General features: G+C 37.1%; 2 pseudogenes; one reads left to right on the forward strand and one right to left on the reverse strand.

The window, feature by feature from the left end:
* The first annotated feature begins 1,204 nt into the window (after positions 1-1,204).
* On the forward strand, positions 1,205-1,878 carry LOC129085222 (ribosomal protein L18-like; annotated as a pseudogene).
* Positions 1,879-2,256: 378 nt separating this feature from the next.
* LOC129085223 (putative heat shock protein HSP 90-beta-3) overlaps positions 2,257-26,314 on the reverse strand; it is a 67,038-nt pseudogene continuing 42,980 nt past the window's right edge.

A 26,314-nucleotide genomic window follows, 5' to 3' on the forward strand; every position in this document is an offset into this window, starting at 1 on the left:
TTTCTTTTTTACATTAAATTTATTGAGATAATATTGGTTAAGAACATGATATACATCTAAGGGGTAAAACTTTATAATATAACTGTATACTCTAATGTATACATATATACACTCTTATCAAGGCAAAATAATGCACAAACTTTTCAGTTTTCAGTGTGGTGTATGTTTGCATGAAATATGTTAAGGTCTACTCTTCTCATTGAAGATATTCTTTGAACATTTTCTTTATGCCATCATATTTTAATATTTAAAAACCTAATGTTATATATATTTATAAAACATTAAATATAACTTGCATTCAGCTCATTGTAATAGATTAGAGAAACTTTTTTGAATATATATTCTGCCACCCAGCATTTTCTTTATTCCCTTTAACATAATGTCATGCACATATTAAATAAGAACAACTTTTACTCTTCAACCAAATATTTTAAACATGATAAAGAAGAGGGGACCAAGAATGGTGGCTCTGTACCACCATACACTGTGGCTGAGCCCAAGTGGACATCAGCCCCCCTCTGCTGGGTCACTGCTCAGTGCTCTACAAAGCCACTGTGGTAAGCCATCCAACAGCCTGTATTGTTCTATTTTAAATACCTAAAAAACTTCCCAGCACTTGTGATAATCAGGCATTTTCCTAACCTTTGACTCTCATAATACCATTGAATAGATTAATACATGAACACACGCAAAGTTATAAACATCTGACCACTAAGTCACCCTCATGGAGGAGGACAGGGATGCTTTCTAGCAGTCATGGGATAAATGAGCTTGATATGACCAAGAGAGACTCATAGACATTAAGTTACTATTTACCTTTTTTTCTCTTGAAGCCATGTGCATCGTAATTATGCATTCTTTATATGATGGAAGCAGCCCTAAACATAAGCCAGTGTCTATACTGGTGCAACATTTTAAATAGCATGCATACTTGTTTTCCTAAATTATAAAAGTCATGTATTCATGTATTCTCATTTGAAAAAAATCAGTTAAAGCACAGAGAAGATGTGAAAAATATCCCTCACCCCACATTCCCACCCTCAATCCTCTGCAAGTAAACACTGTTAACTAATTGGTCTGTTTCCTTATCTCACTTTTTAATGCATTTGCACATATCTAAAGATATATAAAGATATCTATATATAAAATTAATGGATTTTATAAATAATAAATTACAAAAAATAAATGGATTTTAAGGCTGTTCATGTCATACTTTTTCTTACCAATACAGTTATTTTATGCCTTTAAAAATGAAATTTTTGTTTTCTCGACCTGGTGGCGCACTAGGCACCATCATGGAGTTAGCATTTGTCACAACAAAGACAGAAAAGTTTGGAGCAAGGAGCCCAAGAGCCAGGACACTACCTAAGGCCGTTGGTCAAGCTCTACAGGTTTCTGGCCAAACCAACTCCACCTTCAACCAAGTGAGGCTGAAGAGGCTATTTTGAGTTGCACCAACCAGCCACCTCTCTCCTTTTCCCAATGATCTGGAAGAAAAAGCTTCCTGGCCAGAGAGCAAAACCACTGTGGTTGTAGGGACTATAAATGATGAAGTGCATTATAGTCCCTGCAAATGCCCTTGGGCACTCCAGGAGGTGCCCAAGCTGAACATGTGTACACTTCATGTGAGCAGCCTCTCCTGAAGTGGCATTCTCGAGGCTGGGAACAAGATCCTTACCTTTGACCCGCTGGCCCTGGACTCCTCCAAGGGCTGGGGCACTGTCTTGCTTTCTGGTCCTCACAAAGGCCAATGGTGTACAGGCATTTCAGCAAGGCCGCAGGAACCCCTCACAGCCACACCGAACCCCACCTACACTCCGAGGGCTGGAAGTCCAGTGCACAAGAGGCCTGCGGGTCAGACGTGGCTACAAAACCTAACCCCAGATACTACCTTGTTACTAAAAGTTTTTGGAAAAAAATAATGAAATTTTTCATACTTTAAGGGATTTTTGGCAGTCAGGGGATAAAAGTCTGTGTGCAAGTCAACTATTATACCATACAATGTGTTTTTTATTTTTTATACTTTAACTTCAGAATAAAATAGTAAAAAACAATACACAGTAGCATCCAAACCCAATGTCAAATACAAGAAGGGTAGACTTGAGGTCCTCATAACCTGCCTTGGACAAAGACAGGAGAGGAAAAAAAGAACACAACAAAGCAACAAAGGAAACCAACTGGGTTAGGGTCACTTAGGGCTATGGGGGGAGCCATGAAGATACTACACAGAGGACACAGGTCTACAGGTAGAAACTCCTAATCTACTTCTTCCATGCAAGAGGCATCCTCGTCACTCTCATGGGAGAATCTCATCAGAAACAGCAACACTAGGGTCTTCTGCTGTCACTTCATCCTTGTCAATGCCTAGTCCTAGCTTAATAATGTGGTAGATGCAGTTGGACTGGGTCTGGAGATCCTCAAGTGAGAAATCAGAAGAGAACAGCACAGTTTCAAACAGCAACACCACAAGGTCATTGACAGCATTGCCATTCTTGTCTGCCTCTGCCTTCTGACGCAGAGTGTCTCCAATAGGGTGGTTGGGGCTAATCTCCAGGTACTTTTTGGCCATCATATTGCCCACTGTCGAGTTATCACAAAGTGCCTGGACTTTCATATGTTCCATGTTAGCTGTCCATCCATAGATGCTAATCATAATGCAGCAGGGTAAAGATGCCAGCCTATTGGAGATTGTCACCCTCTCAACCTTCTTATGCAAGATCTCTTTCATGATTTTGTAGAGGTTCTCAAACCTGGCCTTTTGCTCTCTTTCATTTTCTTCTTCTCGTCTTCATCCTCAAGTAGCTCTATGCCCTCCTTAGTAACTGAAACCAAGCTTTTCCCATCAAACTACTTGAGCTGCTGTATGTTATTACTAATTAAGAAATTAAGGGAACTAATGATAAAGATAAATTTTTAGTCTTCTCAAGGAAAAAATTTGAGATCTAATTTTATTTTATTTTATTTTTTTATTAATTTATTTACTTTTTAAATACATTTGTCTCTGCCTTCCCCCCCCCTTTCCCTTGCCCCCTCCCACCTTCCCTCCCTCAGCTCTTCCCCTTTGGTTTTGTCCATGAGTCCTTGCTATATGTTCCTTGACTTTCCCCTTCCCTTCCCTTTCCCTGTCCCCCCCTTCCCTTTTGTCTCTGTTGATTTCTTTTCCTTTCAGTGTTGCTGGCCATATTTGCCTTGCTTCTTTGCATTGTTGGTTAGGTTCCGCTTATAGGTGAGATCATATGGTATTTGTCTTTCGCCCCCTGGCTTATTTCGCTTAGCATGATGCTCTCCAGTTCCATCCATGCTGTTGCGAAGTTTAGTACTTCTTTTTTTCTTTCTGCTACGTAGTATTCCATTGTGTATATGTACCATAATTTTTTTGATCCAATCATCTACTGATGGGCATTTAGGTTGCTTCCAACACTTGGCTATTGTAAATTGTGCTGCTATGAACATTGGGGTGCATAGGTTCTTTTGTATTGGCGTTTTGGTGTTCTCAGGGTATAGTCCCAGCAGGGGAATCGCTGGATTGAGATCTAATTTTAAAACTATATTTCTATACATCTGATTTTATGAAGCCATATTTCTCAATACATAACTTTTTGTTATTTACTTTTTTATTGAATGTATTGGGGTGACATTGGTTAATAAAATTTTATAGGTTTCAGTTGTACAATTTATAATTGTCCTGTGTGCTAAATGACCCAAGCCAAGTCTCCTTCCACTATCGTTTATCCCTCCTTTACCATCTTCTACCTTTCCCACCCCGCTTTCCCTCTGGTAATCACCATACTGTTGTCTTTGTATGTGAGTTTGCTTTTGTTTTGTTTGTTTGTTTGTTTGCTTAATCCCTTCACCTTTTTCATACAGTACCCCAACCTTCTTCCCTGTGAGTGCTGTCAGTCTGTTCTATATTTATGAGTCTGTTTCTATTTGTTTTGTTATTTTGTTCATTAGATTTGACATACAAGTGAAATCATATGGACTTGTCTTTCTCTGACTGGCTTATTTCACTTGGCATAATGTTCTCCAGCTGTATTCATGCTGTCTCAAAAGGTAAGATTTCTTCCTTTTTTTATAGCCAAGTTTTATTCCATTGTGTAAATGTACCAAAACTTTTTTGTCCACTCATCTACTACTGGAAACTTGGGCTGCTTCCAAATCTTAGCTATTGTAAATAACACTGCAATAAATATAGGGGTACATATATTCTTGCATATTAAAAGTTTTGAGTTTGTTCCAATATATTCCCAGAAGTGTAATTGCTGGGTCATAAGGCAGTTCTCCACAGAATTTCCATAGTGGCTGCACCAATCTTCATTCCCACCAACATTGCACAAGGGTCCCCTTTTCCTGCATCCTCACCAATATATGTAGTTTGTTGATGCATTGATAATAGCCATTCTGACAGGTGTGAGGTGATATTTCATTGTAGTGTTCATTTTCATTTCTATGATTATTAGTGACATTGAGCATCTTTTCACATGCCCACTGACCATCTGTATGTCCTCTTTGGAGAAATGTCTACTCAGGTCATCTGCACATTTTTAATTGTATTGTTTGGTTTTTTGGTGTTGACTTCTGTATGTTCTTATCACATGTATCATTGTCAAATATATCCTCCCATTCAGTGGGTTGTCTTTTAATGTTATTGATGGTTTTCTTTGCTGTGCAAAAACTTTTTAATATGATGTAGTCCCATATGTTTATATTTCTTTTGGTTCCCTTGCCCAAGGCAATATATAACAAAAGATATTGCTATGGAAAATGTCCAAATTTTACTGCCTATGTTTTCTTCTAGGAGTTTTATCTTCTGAGTCTAACATTTAAGTATTAAATCCATTTTGAGTTTTTACTTATGTATGGTGTAAGAAGGTGGTCTAGTTTCACCTTTTTGCAGTTATCTGTCCAATTTTCACAACACCATTTATTGAGTATACTACCATTACCATATTGTAAGTTCATACCTTCCTTGTCAAGTATTAATTGACCATAAAAGATTTGGTTTATTTCTGGGCTCTCTATTCTGTTCCATTGATTATTTATATATATGTTTGATATCATGTAGCATGATGCCTCCAACTTTTTTCTTTTTTCTCAAGATTCCTGTGACTATTCCTGTGGCTATTTGGGGTCTTTTTTGGCGCCATATAAGTCTTTGGAATGCTTGCTTTAGTTCTGTGAAATATGCTATTGGTATCTTGATAGGAATTGCATTGAACCTATAGATTGTTTTGGGTAGTATGGGACATTTTAATAATGTTAATTCTTCCTACCCATAAACATAGTATATGCTTCCACTGGTTTGTACCTCCTTCAATTTCTTTCCTCAGTGTCTTATATTTTTCAGAGTACAGGTCTTTTACATCCTTGGTTAAATTTATTTCAGGTGTTTTTTAATGTAGTTGTAAATGGAATTGTTTTCTTAGTTTCCTTTTCTGGTAGTTCATTATTGGTGTATATAAGTACAACTGATTTCTGAATATTTATTTTGTATCCTGTGACTTTACTTAATTCATTGACCAGTTTTAGTAGTTTTTTGGTGGAATTCTTAGGGTTATCTGTACACAATGTCATGTCATCTGCAAATAATGACACTTTTACTTTTTTCTTTCCAATTTGAATGCCTTTTATTTCTTTTTCTTGTCTGATTGCTGTGGCTAGCACTTCCAGTAATAAGTTGAATAAGAGTAATGAAAGCAGGCATCCATGCCTTGTTATCAATCTTAAGGGAAACACTTGTAGTTTTTGCCCATTAAGTATGATGTTGGCTGTTGGTTTGTCATATATGGCCTTTATTACATTGAGGTATGTTCCCTCTATTTCCACTTTGCTGAGAGTTTTTATCATAAATGGGTACTGGATATCATAAAATGCTTTTTCTCCACATGTTGATATGATCACGTGGTTTTTAATCCTTCATTTTGTTTATATGGTAATTATGTTTATAGGTTTACAGATGTACCACCATTACAACCCAAGAGTAAATCCTGCTTGATCATGGTATATGATCTTTTTAATGTATTGCTTGACCTGGTTTGCTAATATTTTGTTGAGAATTTTAACATCTATGTTCATCAGGGATCTTGGCTTTTCTTTTTTTGTAGTGCTTTATCTGACTTTGAGATTAGGATAATGCTGGCCTCATAAAATGAGTTTGGGAGGCTTCCATCCTCTTGATTTTTTTGAAATAGTTTTAGAAAGCTAGGTGTTCATTTGTTTTTTGATAGTTTGATAAAATTTACTGTGAAGTCAATCCAGTCCACAACTTTTGTTTGTTGGGTGTTTTTTGATTACTGCTTCAACTTCAATAGCTGTAATATTTTCTTACTATCCTTTGTAATTTTTTTGGTGTCAGTTGTTAATTCTCTTTCATTTCTGATTTTATTTATTTTGATCTTCTCTCATTCTTTCTTGATGAGTCTGGTTAAAGGTTTGTCAGTTTTATTTATCATTTCAAAGAACGATCTCTTGAGTTCAATGATCTTTTATATTGTTTTTTAGATTATATTTTTTATTTATTTCTGCTTTTGTCTTTATTATTTCTCATTCGATAATCTTGTTACCAATTGCATACATTGGAATTTTCTTTAAGCCAAATTATTGTTTGTGTAGGCATATGTGTGTCTGTGAATTTTTGTACCAGACAATTGTCTAATAATCATTGATTTTCTACCACTTACACATTCAGTCAAAGCACATTTATTGGGCTTCTAGTCTAAACTATGCAAAGGGCTAATTATGTATTTTCTAAGGAGGATTATTTACCAAACAAATAGAACTATGTCATAACAACATAAATTGTTTCTATTTGGGAAACACCAATATGTGTAGGCACCATAAAATGTGTTACTCCTACTTCTCACTTAATAAAGATTATACACACATATGTTATTCAAGATGGGCCAGTTTAAAAAGAAACAGTTTCTGAAACATTTAGATATATGGTTTTCTTGCTTTTGCTGCAAAAACACAGAATAATATTTAGGCTGGCAAACAAATATATTTTCTTGTACTTCAGTTAATCTGGAAGACATGATTTGTAGTAGTAGAACATACCTCGGTCTGATGATGAAAGAAAATAACTAGAGAAAGTTTCCAAACATGTGGACCTTTGTTTCTGCACCTAGACCAGGCAACTCTACACTGAGAGAGAGATAGAGAGAGAGAAAGAGAGAGAGAGAGAGAGAGGGAGAGAGAGAGATAGAGACAGAGAGAGACAGAGAGAGAGAGAATGTGGAAGAGACTGACATCAGCAAGATGGTAGAACAGGAGGTTTGTGCCTTATTGCCACACAAAGACAAATGCAACAACCAAGCATGGAAAAAACCAAAAGGTAACAGGTAAAGAACCCCTTAATGCTGTTGATAAGAATGTAAAATGGTACAGCCTCTATGGCAGTGGTATGGAGACTCCTCAAATTATTAAAAATAAACTATCAGAGTACCCAGCAATCCCAATTCTAGGTATTTATCCTAAAGAATTAAAATAAGGATCTTAAAAATACATATTCTCACCCATGATCAGTGCAGCATTATTCACAACAGCCAAGAAATGGAAACAACCTGAATTGATGGAGAGATGAATTGATAAAGGAAATGTAGTAAATATATACAATAGGCTATTTATTATTCAGCCTTAAAAAAGGAAATTCTTCCACATGTGACAATATGGATAAACCTGGAGTGAAATAAACCAGACACAGAAGTACAAGTACCACATGATTCCGCTTACATGAGCGATCTCAAATAGTCCAACTCATAAAACCGAGAGCTCAGAGGTCAACTTAAGATTTCAAGATAACTGATATAGCTTTCCTCCAGCCCTGAAGGCTGTGCAGAAATGTTTAGCAGTCCAGTTCATTTATATATATTCTGCTTTGTCAGAGACACAAAGACACACACACACTGAGTTGGAGAGGTTTCAGGAGTAAAATATAAAAAAGAAAGACAAAGACAAATGCACTAGACTTTCTTAACAGTTCACAACAAAACATTTCTATATGTACAGCATTTCTGTAATTTCTGTAACTACTTACATTTTTGTAATTTCTAATAAATATTGTGATCAAATGAAGTGATTTTTATATGGGCCTCTTCAGACTCTCGGAAAATGAATTTGGGGGGGGGCGGTCCATGCAAAGGTCTATAACATGCAATTTGCTTAAAAGTACTTTTTATTTTTTTATTATTTTTTAGAGGACCAAATTGCATTACTTTATTTCCTGTCTTTTAAATTTATAAATCATGTTTATTCTATTACAGTTATCTCAATTTTTCTCCCTTTACCTACCTCCACCCATCCCACCCCCAAACCCTGCCCCCCACTACAGTCAATTCCCACTCTGTTGTCCATGTCTGTGGGTCATTCATACATGTTCTTTGTCTAGTCCCTTCTTTCCACCATTGTCCTCTTTCCCCATCCCCTCTGGTCACTTTCAGTCTGCTCTATGTTTCCATGCCTGTGGTTTATTTTGTTCTTTAGTTTATTTTGTTGAATAGATTCCACTTATAGATGAGATCATATGGTATTTGTCTTTCATCAACTGGCTTATTTCACTTAGCTTAATATTCTCCAGTTCCATCCATGTTGTTGCAAAAGGTAGGAAATCCATCTCTTTCTTTCCTTCTTTCTTTAATTATTTTTTTCTTTCTTTCTTTCTTCTTAAATGCAGATTTTATTTATTTTTTTAAATGTCAAAGTTAATTATAAAATATTTAAAAATTTAAAACCATTATAAAGTCTCAGGAATTAAATCACCATGACACCAGCACAGAAATAATCAAGTAGATCAGTGAAATATAATGAGCATTCTAGAGACAAATGTATATATCTGTCTAACAATGTAATATATGATTAAGTTGATATTTCAAATCAATGGGTAGAATAAGGCTTGTTCAACAAATAAGGTGCATGGACCACTATTATTTGAAATAAAACAAATATAGAGTCCTATTTCACACATTATACAGGAAATATTCAGGTGAGTTAAAAATCAATATGTAGAATCTAAGGAGTTTTAGGAGAAAATACAAACTAATATCTTTCTTACCCTGAAGTAAAATATTCAAACCTAGAAGCTATAAAATAAAATATTGACAATATGACTATATTAAACATTTAAGACCATACAGTAATATACATATAAAAAAGTTAAAGGACAAGAAATAGAATAGGAAAGTATTTGCAACACATCTAAAAAAGGGTTAATAGGGGTGTTTTTAGGGAAAAAATTCTATGAACATTTAATAAAAAAAATGGATAAGAATACCAAAAAGTCATTTAAAGCTTTTCAAAAATAATAGAAATAGGCAAGAAATATACAAAAGCAGGTTTAGTTTCAACAAATAATAAAGGGAGAATTAAAATAACACATCATTGTCACGATCAGATTAATACATATTAAAAAATATTGGTAATATCAAGTATCGGCAACTGTGAGAGGAACTGGATATTCATAGACTCTTTTTCTTCATCTTCTTAAAACAGTCCCTTTAGCATACTTTGCAGTGCTAGATTGGTGGAAGTGTATACTTTTAGCCTTCTTTTGTCTGGGAAACTCCTTATTTCACCTTCCATTTTAATTGAGAGCCTTGTTGGGTAGAGCAGCCTTATTTGCAGGCCTTTGCTTTTCATTACTTGGAATATTTTGCCACTCCCTTTTGGCTTGCAGTGTTTCTGTTGAGAAGTCAGCTGCTAGCCGTATCAGGGCTCCCTTATATGTTACTGCCTCTTTCTCCCTTGCTTCCTTTAAGATTCTCTGTTTGTCTTTGATATTTGCCATTTTAATGATGATGTGTCTTGGAGTGGGCCTCATTGGGTTCCTCTTGAATGGGACCCTCTGTGTTTCCTGGACTTGTGTCACTTTTTCTCTCTTCCAATTTGGGAAATTCTCCATCATTACTTTTTCAAACAAGTTCTCTATTCCTTCCTCACCCTCTTCTCCTTCTGGTAACCCTTTTATACAGATATTATTACATTTCAGGTTGTCCTGCATTTCCCTAAATGCCTCTTCATTCTTGTTGAGTCTTTTTTCATTTTCTTGCTCTTTCTGGGAGCTTTTTTGTACCTTAACCTCCAGCTCGCTGATTCGATCCTCGGCTTCATCTGGCCTGCTTTTGATTCCTCCTACTGTGTTCTTCAATTCAGAAATTGTATTCTTCATTTCCTCTTGTCTCTTATTGATAGCTTCTATGTCCTTTTTCATGCTGGTATAGTTTACAGTAAGTTCTTTGTAGTTTCCCTGTAGTTTTTTGTAATTCTCTCTGAGCTCACTGAGCTCTTTGAGCTTCCTTAGAACCATTGTTCTGAACTCAGTATGTGATAGTTTACTTGCCTCTATTTCATTTAGTTCTCTTTCTGAGAATTCCTTCTTTCCTTTCAAGTAGGGAGTATTTCTTTGTCTTCCCATTATTTATGAGACTCTTCTTTTTTGTTTCTGCTTCTTAAATTGATCTGTCTTGATTTCCTGACTTTGTGGTGTGAGCTCCTGTGGTAGGAGACTGCTGTTTTTATTTTCTGGATCTGCCTCTGATAATGCCAGATGTCATCCCTGTCTGACCTTAGGCAGTTTCTTAGAGACTTCCTAGAATCTACTGTCTGTGGCTGTCCCCTTTGCTGTTAATCTAGTTACTCTGCACTCTGCAGACCACCTGAGACAGCTCAGGGCGGGACGGAGTTTCTCCGGGGGGCAGGATTATTTGGTCCCCTCACACTGCTGCCATATGGGGGAGGAGTCAGCACTGGGATCTTGCTGGCTACTCTCTCCATTTTCTCCCCAAAGCATCCCCAGTGTCTCCTGAAGTGTCTCCAGATCTCTCTATGCCCCCTTTAGCCAGGGATCTACTATCTGTGGCTGCCACTCTACACTCAGCAGGCAACTTAGACAGCACCCAGTGGTGTGGAATCCTACCTGGAGGTGGAGTTATTGGGTCCTCTGATGCTGCTGCCCCTCAAGTGGAGTGGTCTCTGCGTGAGCCAGATGGCTGCTGCCGCATGGGGGATGAGTCATCACCAAGATCCCGCCAGCTACTCTCTCAGTTCTCTCTCCAAAGCCTCCTTCCCCAGTCTCTATTCAGGTGTCTGTAGCCCACTCTGCCCCTGCTTTTGCCAGAGACCAGTGTAAGTGGCTGCAAATAAAAATTTATGCATTGATCCTTTAAACAGTTCTTTGTGTCTCCAGCCACCTGTCTCTGGCAGAGAGCAACCCTGCCACTTTTCGCAGCTGGCTGTTTTCTGTGTACTTTTTGGGCTCTGGTGCAATAGGCTGAATATCCCTGCTTATGGTTTAGACTCTTCTCAGGGGGATCCTATTGGCCATTTCAATATCCTTCTGGTGCTGCTGCCCGTGGGCGCCCCGCCTGCCTTCTCGAGTCTCTACCACACTCCTTACCAGTTGGATTGTGCTAAAGCCGATTCTTCTGTCTCCGAGGTTACAAGGCTCCTTTCTCGCTATTGTTCAGTTGTTTGTTCCAGGTGATTTCTCCCCATTTTAGTTGTAATCCCAGGTTTGTCCTGGGAGGAGGTCACTATGACTTCCACTCACTCCTCTGCCATCTTGATTCTCCCTCTAAAAGTACTTTTTTAATATAGCCATAATCTTCAGTTTTACTTAACTTATATGTCTAAATATATTTTTCATGTTTTAGAGTAATCTTTGCTATGAAGTTTTAGAGATGTTTATGCCCTGGTTAGTGGTCCTTCTGTAATGTGTGCCTGTCCATGGACACCAAGTCACCACCCCAATGACAGCACTTAGTCGTGACTCAGTGCATGTTGGTAACAGCCTACCTCAGTTCAGGTTCTGCACTGGGCTTATCTTGTTCGTATCCAAGAAGATGTACAAATAATAGCTCAGTATTTTTAATGGTTTAATATGACATTGCAATTATTCAGAGGCTCAATCCAACACAATTTCATATTATCATCTATTTTTGCATAATCACTCAGCAAAGCTTGGCAGTTAGATTACTGAGGGAAGTTGTGATAACAAGGATTACAATTCTTCAACATTATGCTTTTGGCATTGGCTGTGATATGTGCACCTGCCAACAATTACTTTTCTGCCTAGAGAAAAGCTTCACTCTAATTATACAATCTATAGTTTGGAGACTTGGAGACGGCTCTCTGCCATCCCTTCCTACCTCATCAGATCAAACGGTTCTCAAATTCACACACAGAAGTTTAGAATGTACATTGACCATGAGTTATACTACAATTGACAATTTACGGAGCATCATTCATAGTAGGTACTTGAGAAAGAATTACTGAATTATTTAATTATATTTTTGTCCACTGTGTTTGTTTCCCACAAATGTGCTCGGTTCATCAGTTTGCTGTAATTAGTGAAAAACTCCTTGCATACAAAGCAACTCAATTTTGCTGTAAACTCTTTGCATTTCAGGATTCATTTCATTCTCTGTCTCAGCCTTTTTCTTCTGCCTGATATGTAGTGAGCTCTGCTTCCATCAGGGCCCAAATCTTTTCCAGGTCATAAGGGACATAAGTAACCATCCTAATGCCAACCAGTTAAATTAACAAAATCAGGTTTTAGGTATTAGCCAGAGTATTTTTTTTGTTGTGCTGTGGCTGTGGCTTTCCTTCTAATTAATATGCTCTTTTTTTTTAAACAATTACACTGCTAATCTTCTGATCCTACATTGAGTAAAATTCCAAGAAATGATTTGTTTGACCATGCTGGAGAGGAAAATCTATCATCAGCCTGAGAAAAACCAGTTCCCACTGTCTGTGATCACCATATCCTGGACTATTGTAGCAGTTTAAGACTGGCTGGCTAACTCCCGTCAGCAGAGAATGTTAGAGAAGTATAGCAAACACTTCATGTAGGGAATAACTTAATTCTTAACAGCTAAACATAGCTTTTAATTTTTTTTTATTTTTCTACTAATCTAATTCCATCCACACAACAGATGTACAACCACTTTCAATAATCCATGAGCAATGGCTGAATCCACAAATAAACTTTGCACCAAAACTGGCTTGAATTCAATTCTCATTAACTGATCCTAACTGATCCATCCTTTGAAAAGAATGTCAGGCTCATTGATAGGGACTGATGATATAAAGATGAATGAAATGACTTTCTTTCCTCAGGGAACTCTCTATCCTGGTAGAGAGCCATATATGTAAATAATTACAAAGCCCTGCCATACAAAACAGTATGGAATGCAACAGGCCTCAGGGAGAACACTCATTTGTTTATTCACAATGATATCCTGAGTGTCTACAAAGTGCCAGGTGTTCTTCTTGGTGCTGGGGAATAAAAGATGCAGAGATGCCTGCTGTTGTGGAAACTGCTCCTAGTGGGATACATGGTGAGAGCTGGCTGGTTCCTGGATGGAAGTAACTTGAGAAAGATTTCCTGAACTCTTATTTAAAGTAAAATTTTGTGAGATCAGGTGCATTCAGGGTGGTATATTCATAGGCTAAAGTAGAATTTGTTATGTCATTTTCACGTATATAGAACAGCACATGATAATACACACCCAAACAAAAAACTGGTGGATTAGAATGAAAATCACTTAGGTATGAGGTATGACTGACTGCATGTTAGAATAAGTTTATGAGCCTGGAGGTGAGATTTTTCTGGGGAATGTGATGAGAAGCAAGGCTAGTGCTCAGCCTGCAGAAAATGTTCCTGTTCTGGTTGGCCAAGCCACTTTGCTGCATAGGATGTGTGGTCTGGTATCAATGCATGAGTTTAGAGTGAGTCTGTTTATAGGAAAGCCCCTTCTTCATGTGGGCAGGTCCCCTTTACTCAGCGTATCTGAATGGATTCTAAAACCCACAGGCAATCTGACTGTGTTTTGCAGTTAATTCTATTTCTTTTCTTAAAAAAAAATTACCAGACTGTTGAATAGCAGTGTGCAATGGGCACTTTGCTGTCACTCTGTGCAGTAGGTAGTCACTCTGTGGATGGTGGGCAGGGGAGGGATGTCCAGGAGAACAGTGGGCAGAGCGCCTGAGCCAAACCCTGTGGTCTGATGAGGTGTGAATCCAACTAAACAAATGTTAAAAGTTGCCAAGATCATCACATATTGCTCTTCCGAGTTTAAATTGAGGGTGTTAATAAAATTAAAAACCAGAAGGACATTGTAAACCAGAGGCCATGTTGTTAAACAAACACAAACATGGTTTCACACCTTTATGTGTGATTCCTTCCTAAAATCCTTTATTTGGTGAGCTATGAACTTCAATTTTGTTATTTTACACAGCTTTAAATAATCAAGATTAGGCTGGCATATTAAAATATGCTTGCACTTTAAGCAAGTTTCAGTTCATATAGCAAGTGGCTCTGAAAAACTTGCAGGCTGCCATTTCACGCTGTGCATTGGTTTTTGAAAATTATATTACAATTCTAAAAATATGTTCTAAAAAGGTATTACTCTGTGGATGAATTGGCTAAAATCATCTTCATTGTCCACAGAACTTTGTAACAGAATCAGCTTAAAGAGTTCTCGGGACTACTTCAATCATACAAAAAAGGAGAGATTGTCTTCATCTGATAACCACATACTATAAATCATGGGAATATTTTAATCTACTTAAAGTCTTAAGAATATTAGAGTTCTATCCATGTTGAAGGTCATATTTCTGCTAAATTAAAAAGTTATATTTTATATGCTAAATAAATGAATTGGTAAATACTAAAAATTTATTTTGAAAAATATTTGCCTTAGTAATTATTGTTCATGCATTGTAAAAATTACACATGACACTACGCTATACATAAGTGATGAAACAACAAATATTATATTTTAGTAAAAACGCAACTTCAAAGTAGAATATGCATTTAAAAAAAACATTAAATTCTATTTTCTTTTATTTTGACCATTCCAGTATTTTGTGAAATACATCAAGAGTACATTGCACGTGTGGTGTGATTTAAAGACAATAGATGATTTTCTAACTGTAGAGTGGTTAAAAACATAATCCAATCCCAGCAGATAAGGACAATCTCAAATGCCTAATCTGAATAGAAGCTTATGAGGAAAGACAGGTGAGAACCTTAGTAAAGGATTTGCTGGCTCTTTGTAAAATGGATAAGGAAGGAAACACTTTGTCTGTGATAGATCATCACCAAATAACAATTAAGCAGCACAAACATGAAGTGCTCAAACTGAGTCTGTGAACACTATACTGCCTCTAGATAATACCATGAGGAAATAAATAGGTATAATATTATAAATAAAAAAAGAGAAATAATGTTTATTTGTAAGTGATATGAAGTCAAGAGGGACCTCATGGCTTAAAGGAAGACTGCATTTCCAACAGGGCTCGAGACAAAGTCTCCGGGCTCAGTGTAACCTGCTCCTCTTTGACTACAGAAGCTTCTATTGGGGACTGATAAGGAATCTATATACCTAGAACAAAAGTGTCCCACTGCAGGACTGCAGGGGGTATCCTAGTGCTGAGTGCTAGGGAAAGATCCTCCCCCAACATCTGGAGCTCTCACCCTGACCAGTAATGGGACCATCAGGGCCAACCAATTAACTTACACTAATACTAACTTGTTGTTTGGCTGACCGGTCTGCCTTCCATCACCATGGCACAAAGCCCTTGGACATGGGCATCATCCCATCCTTCTCAGTTCCAGAGCTTCTGTGAATGTGAACTTCAGGTCAATGTCTTGGGTAGCCCTCTTGGATAAGGCTGTCTTCTCTCCTCTGGCTTGACAACTGGCCTGAGCTAAGGTCCAGGCCCTTACTTCTCTCCTTTCAACATAGAACACCCTAGCTTTAGATCCACATCATCAAATCATGCCAACACATGTGTCTCCTGATGTGTCCCCTCTAACCTCAGGTTTGCCCTGAAACAGACCCCGGACATGAATTGTGGTACACAAGTAAGTAGTTTATTTGAGAGGCATAGGAAGCATGGGCGGTGAAGAGGGAGAGCAGTAAATCAAGGCACCATGGTAAGCAAACTACCCTCTCAGTGAGGGAGCTCTTATTCAGAGAAATTTAAAAAAATTGTATGGACTTCTTTGTCCTCAAGGACAGTGATAAACCAAGTCTTGTCCTCTTCAGGACAGCTGGAGACCAAGGGAGGGAGGTGGTATGGTACCTGGGGGTAGTCTCCTGGCAATGCTGTCCACTAGGTGAGGGGAAGAGTCACCTCAGCAACTCAGCAAAGAAAAAGTCCCTGATTGAAGACCCTCAGGTGGTGGTAACTACAAGCCTCATTTCCTCATCAACTGCAGGCTGGGCCTGACCATATTTGCTGGGCGTGCTAAGCCCTCTCCATTCTGATACTGCACATTCAGGGGAGGGCTACTCAGATTTTAAAAAGAAGAAAAAAAGCAAGAAAAGGCAGTTACTGTATCTGGTTCCCCCTCTAAAGTCCAAGGGAAAAATTCACAGCTTGCACATGCCTCAGCTTGTTAATGAATAATGATTGTCTGCACTCATTTTGCTTTGGGTAACAAAATGATTTAAGTGAGCTAAAATTAAATGTTACCTTACTTTTAATGCCAAAGTCCTTCTGATTATTTTAATAACATGCAAATTGCATCTTTACCAATCAAAGTGTATAATCACCTGAGAGTGCCAGTAAGAATTTGACTTATTAATTACATTAAAATTTCTTCTATTAATTAAAGCCAACTCATTGCACTTATAAACCTGCAAATAAAGCTTCTGTCAGAAAACCAAAGCCATGATTGGAAAGAAAGACACTTCAGTTGCTTTTAAGTTCCTTAAGTTATTAATATACCCAGTGTATTTCCTAAGATGTCTCCCATGACTTATCAGTATGGACTTACCTGGTCAATTAATAACAAATAACCCAAAGGAAGTTATCATATGATTTAAAAAAAACAAACAAAAAACTTCTGCTCACAATTGTTTCTGTGTTGGTCTTCATTTTATGTTCTTATTTTGGGACAAAGCTGCAGTAGGATGAAAATTGTTACTAAGATGTCCAGAGTCAGGCATCTGAATAGATGATATGACAAGAAAGGTATAGTTCGGGAATTCACTGGGTCAATATCAGAGAGACACACAGTACTGGAAGGTCCTGGTGGTATTTTGACTCTGTTATTTTTTTCCCAATGTGTCAATGGCTGTATATGCACTTTTAGTGAAAACTATGTCAGGGTTATGATATAGGAAGAAAACCAGAATACACCAAGAGAATGTGCCTGACTGGAGAAAAAGTAATTTTATCCAGATGTCATAATTTCCCAACTTATTTTTTCACCAATTTATCTTCACTTGGATAGCTCCACATGCAATAATGGAATGGCTTAGCTCTCATCAAGACCACGTATTCCAACTATAAGAAAGACTGCAGCAGAATTAGCAGCTAATTATTGTAGAGCACTTTAAAGTTTACAGAGCATTTCAATATGTATCACACACTTAATAGCTGAGCATTCAATAGTCAGTAATTTATCAGTAGTTACATAGATATATTAAATTGAAATAAGACTTACAAGTTAAGCTGTAGACATTAATATTCAGGAAGGAGTTTCTGCATGTGTACTCCTTGAAAATCAGTGCTGACTTTTCAATGATTAGGGGAAACCAAGATCATACAAGGTCTTGTGTTGGAAATAAGGAATACAACACAACAATAAAATATGCCCTGTACCTCAGCACCTACCATTCTAAATGATAAAGAAGAAGGAAGTAGGATCCAAGGAGAAATGAAAGCTGCTTGAGCTCCTACCCTTTGTGACAGCATGGATGGTACTGGAGAGCATTGTGCTAAGTGAAATAAGCCAGGCAGTGAAAGATAAATACCATATGATCTCACCTGTAAATGGAACCTAATCAACAAAACAAACAAGCAAGCAAGATATAACCAGAGACATTAAAATAAAGAACAAACTGACAGTAACCAGAGGGGTGTGGGGAGAGGGATATCTCTCCCCGAAAAATAGGGGAAGGGTCATCAGGGAACATGTATAAAGAACACATGGACAAAACCAAATAGAGTAGAAATGAGGGTGGGAGGCAAGGATGAGTAGGGCGGGGAGAATGGTGGGGGAGGTGGAATGGAGACAACTGTACTTGAACAACAACAAAAATAGATAAATAAAATAAAAGCTGCTTGAGATACAGTGTTCCTTAGAACCATCTATGGCCAGTCAGGTAAAAGTTAGTCTCATTTTTGCGCCCTTATTTATCTGCCCCTACACACAGTGTATCACTGGTAAAATAGATATTCACTAACAATCTCAAGGGCAAGTTAAAAGAAATCATGGGTTAAGCTGATAAAAGAAGAAACAGAAGCCTCTGAGGGCTCCAGGGGAGAAATCTAGCTTGCTTCTTTTGCTTCTTTCAGCTTCTGGTGGCTCCTGGTGTTCCTGGACTTGTGGCTGCATCACTCTGATATCTGCTTCTGTCCTCAGGTGGACTATGAATCTCTTTGTGTCTCCCTGCATCTTCACATAGTCTTCCCCCTGAGCATGCCTCTCTCTCTCATTGTACAAATTTTCCCTTTTATAAGGACACTGGTCACAATGGATTTAGTGCTAACCTAATGACTTCATTCTAACTTACTTTACCCCTGTGAAGACCCTATTTCTAATAAGATCACGTTCTAAGTTTTTGGACATTAGGACTTCCAACATATGGGGGGACATAATTTATATTAGTTTTATTGGGCTTCCAAAACAAAGTACCACAAACTGGGCAGTTAAAAAACAGAAATTTTTGTTCTCAAAGCTCTGCAGCCTGGAAGTCAGAGATAAAGGTGTCAGCAGGTTTGGTTTCTCCTGAGGGAGGTCTCTCTCCTTGGCTTGCAGATGCATTTTCCCTGTGTCTTCCTGTGGCCTTTTCTCTGTGTGTGTGTCCTAACCTCTTCTTCTTATAAGGACACTAGTCCTATTGGATAAGGGCCCACACCAATGATCTCATTTTAACTTAATCATCTCTGTAAAGGCCCTATCTCCAACTACAGTTCCATTCTGAGTTCCTGGGGGTTATGACTTTACATATGAATTTTAGATGACTCAGTTCAGCCCTTAAGGCAATTCATCCTATAACAGAGCCCATGATGTTGAATATAGCCCCACACTCAAACACAGATCTGCCATCTAAAACCTAGCTTGGTGAAAAGAAATCAAGGCAGAATGAGAAAATACAGCTGTCCTTGATTTAAACCACCATAACACAGAGATGAATTCTCATAACACAATATATGCATTTCAATTTTCAAATAAAATTATGTTTTTAAGATTTTGTAGACATCTTCTATAGGCCTTTTCTAAATTAACTCCTACATACCTTTTCTAACAAACTGTTTAGGGTGAAAGAGTTGATGTTTTGACTGTTTTCTTTTTACAAATTATCTGAGCACTCCGAACTCTTATGCCTTCACACATGGAAAACTACTTAAATACTTGGTAAGAATCACATTTGTGACAACTTAACCAAACTATATAATAGGAAGTAATTAAAATACCATGATCCTCTAAAAGTGATAACTCTATATCATGTCAAATTTATTCCTTCCCAGTAGCTCATACTCTGCAAGAATCTGGTAGGACAATTTCTCAAGGAAGGCAATGCATTTATTAATTAGGGATTTATGATCAGATACAACCACAATTTTTTTCTGGACATTCCTATTTGGATGCAACGTATATCACTATAGTGGTGTTTTCCATTCATTCTAAAGTCAAAGTATTTGCTACTATATTTTTGGATCAAAACATCAATATCTCAAAATCATATGATTAAAAACATGTTGATAACATATATTCCAGAACTTTTCAATCTTTTTCAACCCTATAATAACTTTTGGCTTCCTTAGTCTTCATTCGAATAGGTACCATTTTAATAGATTCTGGTTTTCAAATTGAGCTGCTGATCAGAGCATGATGTTTTCAGCTTGGACCTCAGAAATTATTGACTGGTGATCTTCAAGTTAAGTCTCTGCCCAAGGCCTGTTAAAACTATGTAGTTTAGTTCTAAATTCTGTCACTTGTAGTAGGGTATCTGGTCTACCTACAGATTTCCCCTCCAGCCACAAACACTCAGCCTCTAGAGATGATGATAAGGCAGCTTGGAACTCTTCTCCAAGAAGAAAGTAAGCTCCCCCAAGACATGCCCCCTTCCCAGGGCAGTCCACTCTGATAACTCATCCAAGTGGTATATCAAGGCAAAATCTCTTGCTTCCCAGCTTCCCTGGAGGAGTGGCTTGGACATGTCTTGGCACTATATCTCCCTTCAACTTCCTTCTCTGCCATTCCTGCTCCCCCCACATCACCGATGCCTTTACTCCCCATAATGTCCTGCATGATATAGTATCTGCTTGTCAAAAGCTGATCTGTGAGGCTGTCTCTGATTCTGGGAGTGTTGGGGAAGAGAGTGCATATAGGTCTGAATTAGCAATCACATATGGCTTATTTTATAGGTAAGGTAAAAAAGGTACTATTTGAAATATGTTTCAGTTCTATCAGCATCTCTTTATGTTTGAGAAAGTTCTCACTAAAATAACCACAGATGAGAAACAATGTATAAAAAGTAAAGAGATAGGTCTCATAAAAATGAAAGAAATAATTATATTAAAATTGATATCATTTAACTGAGAATTATGTTATCTCATCATCTCCCCAAATGCCTGATTAATTCTACTGTATATTAAAAACTCTGAGTGCCAAGGTATCATTAAATTTTCCACAGTCATGACATTATAAACACTCCAGTTTCCATCTTGTCAAACAGAATGCATTGAACATTTTTACAGAGATTAGAGCTTTTACATTGGCACTGAGCTGTCAAAAGCTTGTCTGGATTTTCCTCTGTTTTTATTGTCTGTTTATTTTATTCTCTTTGTTACTTCAAACACCAAAACAGGACGGTTGTTCCCTGTTGTTGATCAAATAATGGTTCTAACTAAAAAACTTTCAAACCATTTGATCAAATTTGGGATTGATTGATTTTGATTAAGAACAGGAAAAACAAAACATCTTGCATATGATTAAAATCAATGGGAAAGAATTTAGCAGCATCATTGTAGTAACAAAGCTCTATTTTTAAAATGATACATATTTATCAGTAATCATTGATATATCAGTAACAACACAGATTTAACTCTACAAAATAATGAGGCCACTATGATGTCGCTAGGAAGGCTTAACCCTCCTCCAACAAGTATACCGATATTTTGGTTTGGCATGTTTTGGCTTAAATGTGTGTGGAAATTGACACCTGTTCTTACAGCTATCATTTATAGAGGAGCAATGGTACCATTTCAGGGTATCCTGCCCAATATTACAGCAACTAGCCAAGACTTGTACTCAAAAACTATAAGACACTGAAGAAAGAAATTGAAGAAAATACAAACAAGTGGAAGCACAGACTGTGTTCATGGATAAAAAGAATTAACATCATTAAAATGTCCATACTACCCAAAGCAATCTATATATTCAATTCAATTCTTATCAATGCAATATTCCAATGGCGTATTTCACAGAACTAGAACAAATATTTCAAAAATTTATATGGAACCACAAAAGTTCCCACATAACAACAGCGATCTTAAGAAACAAGAACAAAGTTGGAGGAATCATGCTACTTCATATCAAAACTATACTATAAGTCCATAGTAATCAAAACAGCATGGTACTGGCATAAAAACAGACACACAGATCAATGGAACAGAACAGAGAGCCCTGAAATAAACCAACACCTTTATAGTCAATTGATATTTGACAGAGGAAGCAAACACATACAATGGGCTAAAGATAGTTTATTCAACAAATGGTGCTGGAACAATGGGACAGGTACGTGCAGAAAAATAAAACTAGACTACTTTCTTCTGCCACACACAAGAATAACATGAAGTGGATTAAAGACTTAAATGTTAGACCTGAAACCATAACATTCCTAGAAGAAAACATAGGCAGTGAAATCTCAGACATTGTTCAGAGCAATATTTTTTCTTACATATTGCCTCAAGCAAGGGAAACAAAAGAAAAATAAACAAATGGGACTACATCAAAGTAAAAAGGTTTTGCATGGCAAAAGAAACCTTCAGCAAAATAAAAAGACAACCCCCTGAATGGGAGAACATATTTGCTGGTACATCTGATAAGGAGTTAATATACAAAATTTATAAAAAACATGTGAGACTCAACACCAAAAAAAAAAGGGGGACAATTCAAAAATGTACAAAGGGCCTGAATAGACACTTCTCCAAAAAGGACACACAGATGGCCAATAAGCATGTGAAAAGATGATCAACATCATTAATCATCAGAGAAATACAAATTAGAACCACAATGAGTTATTCCTCACATGGATCAGAAGGGCTATTATCAATAAACCAACAAACAACAAGTGCTGGCAAGGATGTGGCGAAAGGGTAACTCTTTTGCACTGTTGATGGGAATGTAGATTGATACAGTCACTGTGAGAAGTAGTACGGAGGTACTTCAAAAAATTCAAAATGAAACTGTCTTATGACCCAGTAATTCTGTTTCTGGGAATTTATCTACAGAAACCTGAAACACTAATTTAAAAGAACATAAGCAGCCCTATGTTCATTGCAACGTTATTTACAATCACCAAGATTTGGAATCAGCCCAAGTGTCCAGCAGTAGATGAATGGATAAAACAAACATGGGGCATTTACACAATGGATTACTACTCAGCCATAAAAAAAAGAAAATTTTATCTTTGTGCAGCACAGATAGACCTGGAGAACATTATGCCAAGAGAAACAAAGACAAATGCCATATGATTTTAGTTACATGTGGAATCTAGTGAACTGAACTATCAAAAAAAATGGAGATAGACTCATAGATAGAGAGTAAGCTTACAGCTCTGGGTAGGGGGTCAGGGGGTTGAGAGATCAAGCAAAAAAGAACAAGGACTCATGGCCATGGACAACAATATGTTGACTGCAGAGGGGTGGAGAGTATAAGGAGAATAAATGGTAATGGAAAAAATACAACAAAATGAGTCTTAAAATTCAAATTCATTAAATGTAAATTAAAAAAAATATTATTTTAGTTCCTTGGTTGCCACATGTGAAGTGCTCAAAGACATGTGGCTGTCTAGTCACTCTGTAGGATATAGTACATGTAAAGAACATGTTCATTGTCACACAAGATTCTGTGGGACATTGCTATCCTAGAGGAATAAAAATTGAGACAGGATTAGACCCAGGCTCTTTGCTTTGAGGCTGAAATGTATTAAAACATGTTTGGGAAACAAAGATGTCTTCAGCCAATGTCATATGTCAGGAACATAAATGAAGGTGTTTTGGAAAACTCATCTAGACAATGAGGAACCATTGGGAAAAAATGGTTTCATGGTGAAGGGGATATACCTATGGCTTGTACAGCTGCATCAGGAAGACTTGTAACCCATTTTCCATGCTTGAGAAACAAGTCACTATAGGTCATGATGAACTGGGGTCCTGACAATTGATTGGCAGCTGTGTTATGGGCTGCACCTGCGGAATATCCAGACCAAGTCCCTGGATGGTGTGCTGGGTTTCTAACCTGCCAGGCTTCAGACTTGCTGGCCATTAGCAAACAGGTTGTTGGGGCCAGTATAGATCTGCCATTTCTGAAAGTCAGTGTTTAAAAGGGTGAATAATATAGCAGTGCCCAACTAAAATTACTCTCTGTATTTAAATGGGCCAGAAAGAACTTATCAATTTCTTCTTTAGGCCCTAATAAGACCCCAGCAGAATGTGGTTCTGGTTATTATAAAAAATATAATGTTTATATATTCTCTAAATTATATATAAAACAGTAAATACCATTGTTAGCTCAGGTTAAGACACTGACTATTGAGATATATACTACATCAATTTTGATTTGTGTTTTTCTTCTAGGCCTCATGAATATTCAGGATAGAAACACAAAACTTTAATAAAATGAAGTTTTTTGACTGTTTGTGGGAGAATAATTGAATTCAAGTGAAAGCCTAAAAATATTTTCATATGAAAGCAACTTTAATTATATTCAACAATGTATAAAACTCTCCTAGAAGACAATAGAATGTTACTAGATACAGAGATGATATGAAGCTACATTAATAAGTGGGCTTCACTAATAAGTGGTAGGATGTTGATGAGTAAGATACCGTCCAAATGACTTCATGTTTTGGCAGAAGAAGTTAAACTATTTGTTTAAATCATGTGAAGAAGCATTTTTAAGAAGCAGTGGTTTAAAACACTCTTTCAACACAACCTGGAACAAAAAAAGACAAACCCACCTCCCCTCCCCTGCACTTGCGTTTTACTGAAGGCTTTTATCCTGATTTATTCCAAGGATGCTACCACCGGACATTTCCAGAAACAAAAATAAAGTCCCAAGTCAGCTTCAGCATCTGCAAGCACAACCTGGCAACAGTGTCTGAAAACATAACACCAAAAATTATGCCCATGACTTGACTCTCACATCTTGGTATGTCAGTTTATGTTAATTAGGAATGCTCGTGCTTTCAAATAGTAGATACCACAACACTGGAAAAACTCATATTTGTTTCCAAAATTAACTTTTCTTTCTCCCTATTTCCATCCAAAGCTTGAAAAAGTGAAATCTTTTATTTTATCTATATGTTACCTAGAGCTAGCAATATTGATTTGCATGTTTCTGTGAACTGAGATGTAAAATTAAATTGAACCTGCATGTTGAGACTGATTGCATAAGCACTTTCTTATTTCTGGTATTTGTATATGTGTGATACCTAAAGGGATAATATCCTATCTACTTATTTTTCTACAATATGCATATCTAAAAAAATATTCCACCCCCCCCAACAGGATGAAAAGGAAAAATAAAAGCCTTTCAAAGTCAAAATTTCAATAAATTTTCAATAAATCTAAAACAATATAATAATATTTTGTTCTGTTATCAAGATTTTCACTTGCATTCCTTACATAGTATGTTAGGACCTGGAAAATAAACATCTTTGAAAAATCCATGCCTGTTTATTCCGTTTCACAACCCTAATTAGAATCCTGACATCAATGTCCTATTTTCGAGCAAGTAAAAGGTGATGAATTAGAAGGAACAGATCTCCCTTGAGAGTCTGTAATCTCTATGCTTATCTTAAGATTGTGAAGCCAAAGTCCTTACTTAGCCCAGACAGAATAATCTCTGAAATGTTCAACAGAGTTATAAATATAGAGAACCTTTTGTAGCTTTTATCATTAGTCATAAACTGCTTAGAAAAACCCTCTAGTGCTCTCCTTATATATTAAATTTTTTGTTTCTTTTGTTAGAGATCTGTGTAAATGAATCTTTGTTCAATCGATTTATGGGATTTATACTAAACTCACTTCTTGGCAATTCACAACACATTAAAGTTTCTGATAAGTCCTGCTAGGAGATACAAGTCACAATTAACCTGTTATGTCCAGGTTCATTCCAGAACAGAGTTATTTTCCGATACTCTATTAATCTACTTTGAGACATAATGGCACAAGAATATGGTAATCACTCCAATTTCTTACAGAATATCACAAGGTTTCAGGGTTTGATAAACAGAGACCATTCTTCATCACTAGTCAATTAACACCAACACACACACACACACACACACACATGCTCCTTTCAGAACCAGCTGACACTGTGAGAGCTGTTGTTCACTGCTAAAATTCACAAAAGATGTGAAATGGTAAATGAGTAAAATATTGATCAGAGCCTTGTACTGAGGATGCTTAATGATGTTGCGCAGACAGTGGCAGGAAAATCCATGTTGATAGCCATTTAGGAAACTCATTGAAAGTTTTTCTTCAGCTGGAAAGCCCTGATATTGTAACAATACCACAGGCTGCCCAGGCAAAAGGATGGAATTTCATTACTGGAGCAGCAACCCAGAAAAATAATTTAGGTCAAAGAGAGTCAGCAGTTCACCAGAACACCCACTGCAGTTTGGAAGCAAGGTGTCATACTAAGATTTAGTGAGAGGAAAAAAAGGGCATCTTCAAATTTGAAACTCAGATCCGATATGCTAAGAATGAAAGTGTGAAAGTTTTTGTAGTTGAACACTAAACTAGAAATGTGTAGTAAAGGTCACTGTGCCAAAAGTAATGCTATTTGGGTGCCAAATACTGGGTCCCCAGAGCAGCTAAAATTGTGATTCAGGAACTAATCACAGGCATACAGAATTTTGAATGAAACGGAGTAACGAGAAATCATTATTAACATGCAGGATCCCTCTTACTCCTTCAAATGGCTTCTCTGTATCACATACCTGCAGTTGTGTTTTAGCATTTGTTTCACTATGAATTTCAGTAAAACACAAGAGCAAGGGCTATAAATTGTAAGTGTTGTTTTTCCTTCTAGCTTCTTCTCACATGGGCAACTCAAGGATATTGTGTT

Source organism: Pteronotus mesoamericanus, unplaced genomic scaffold, assembly GCF_021234165.1.
Source record: "Pteronotus mesoamericanus isolate MK-2021 breed Mesoamerican mustached bat unplaced genomic scaffold, CSHL_Meso_final scaffold_232, whole genome shotgun sequence".
NCBI lineage: Eukaryota > Metazoa > Chordata > Mammalia > Chiroptera > Mormoopidae > Pteronotus > Pteronotus mesoamericanus.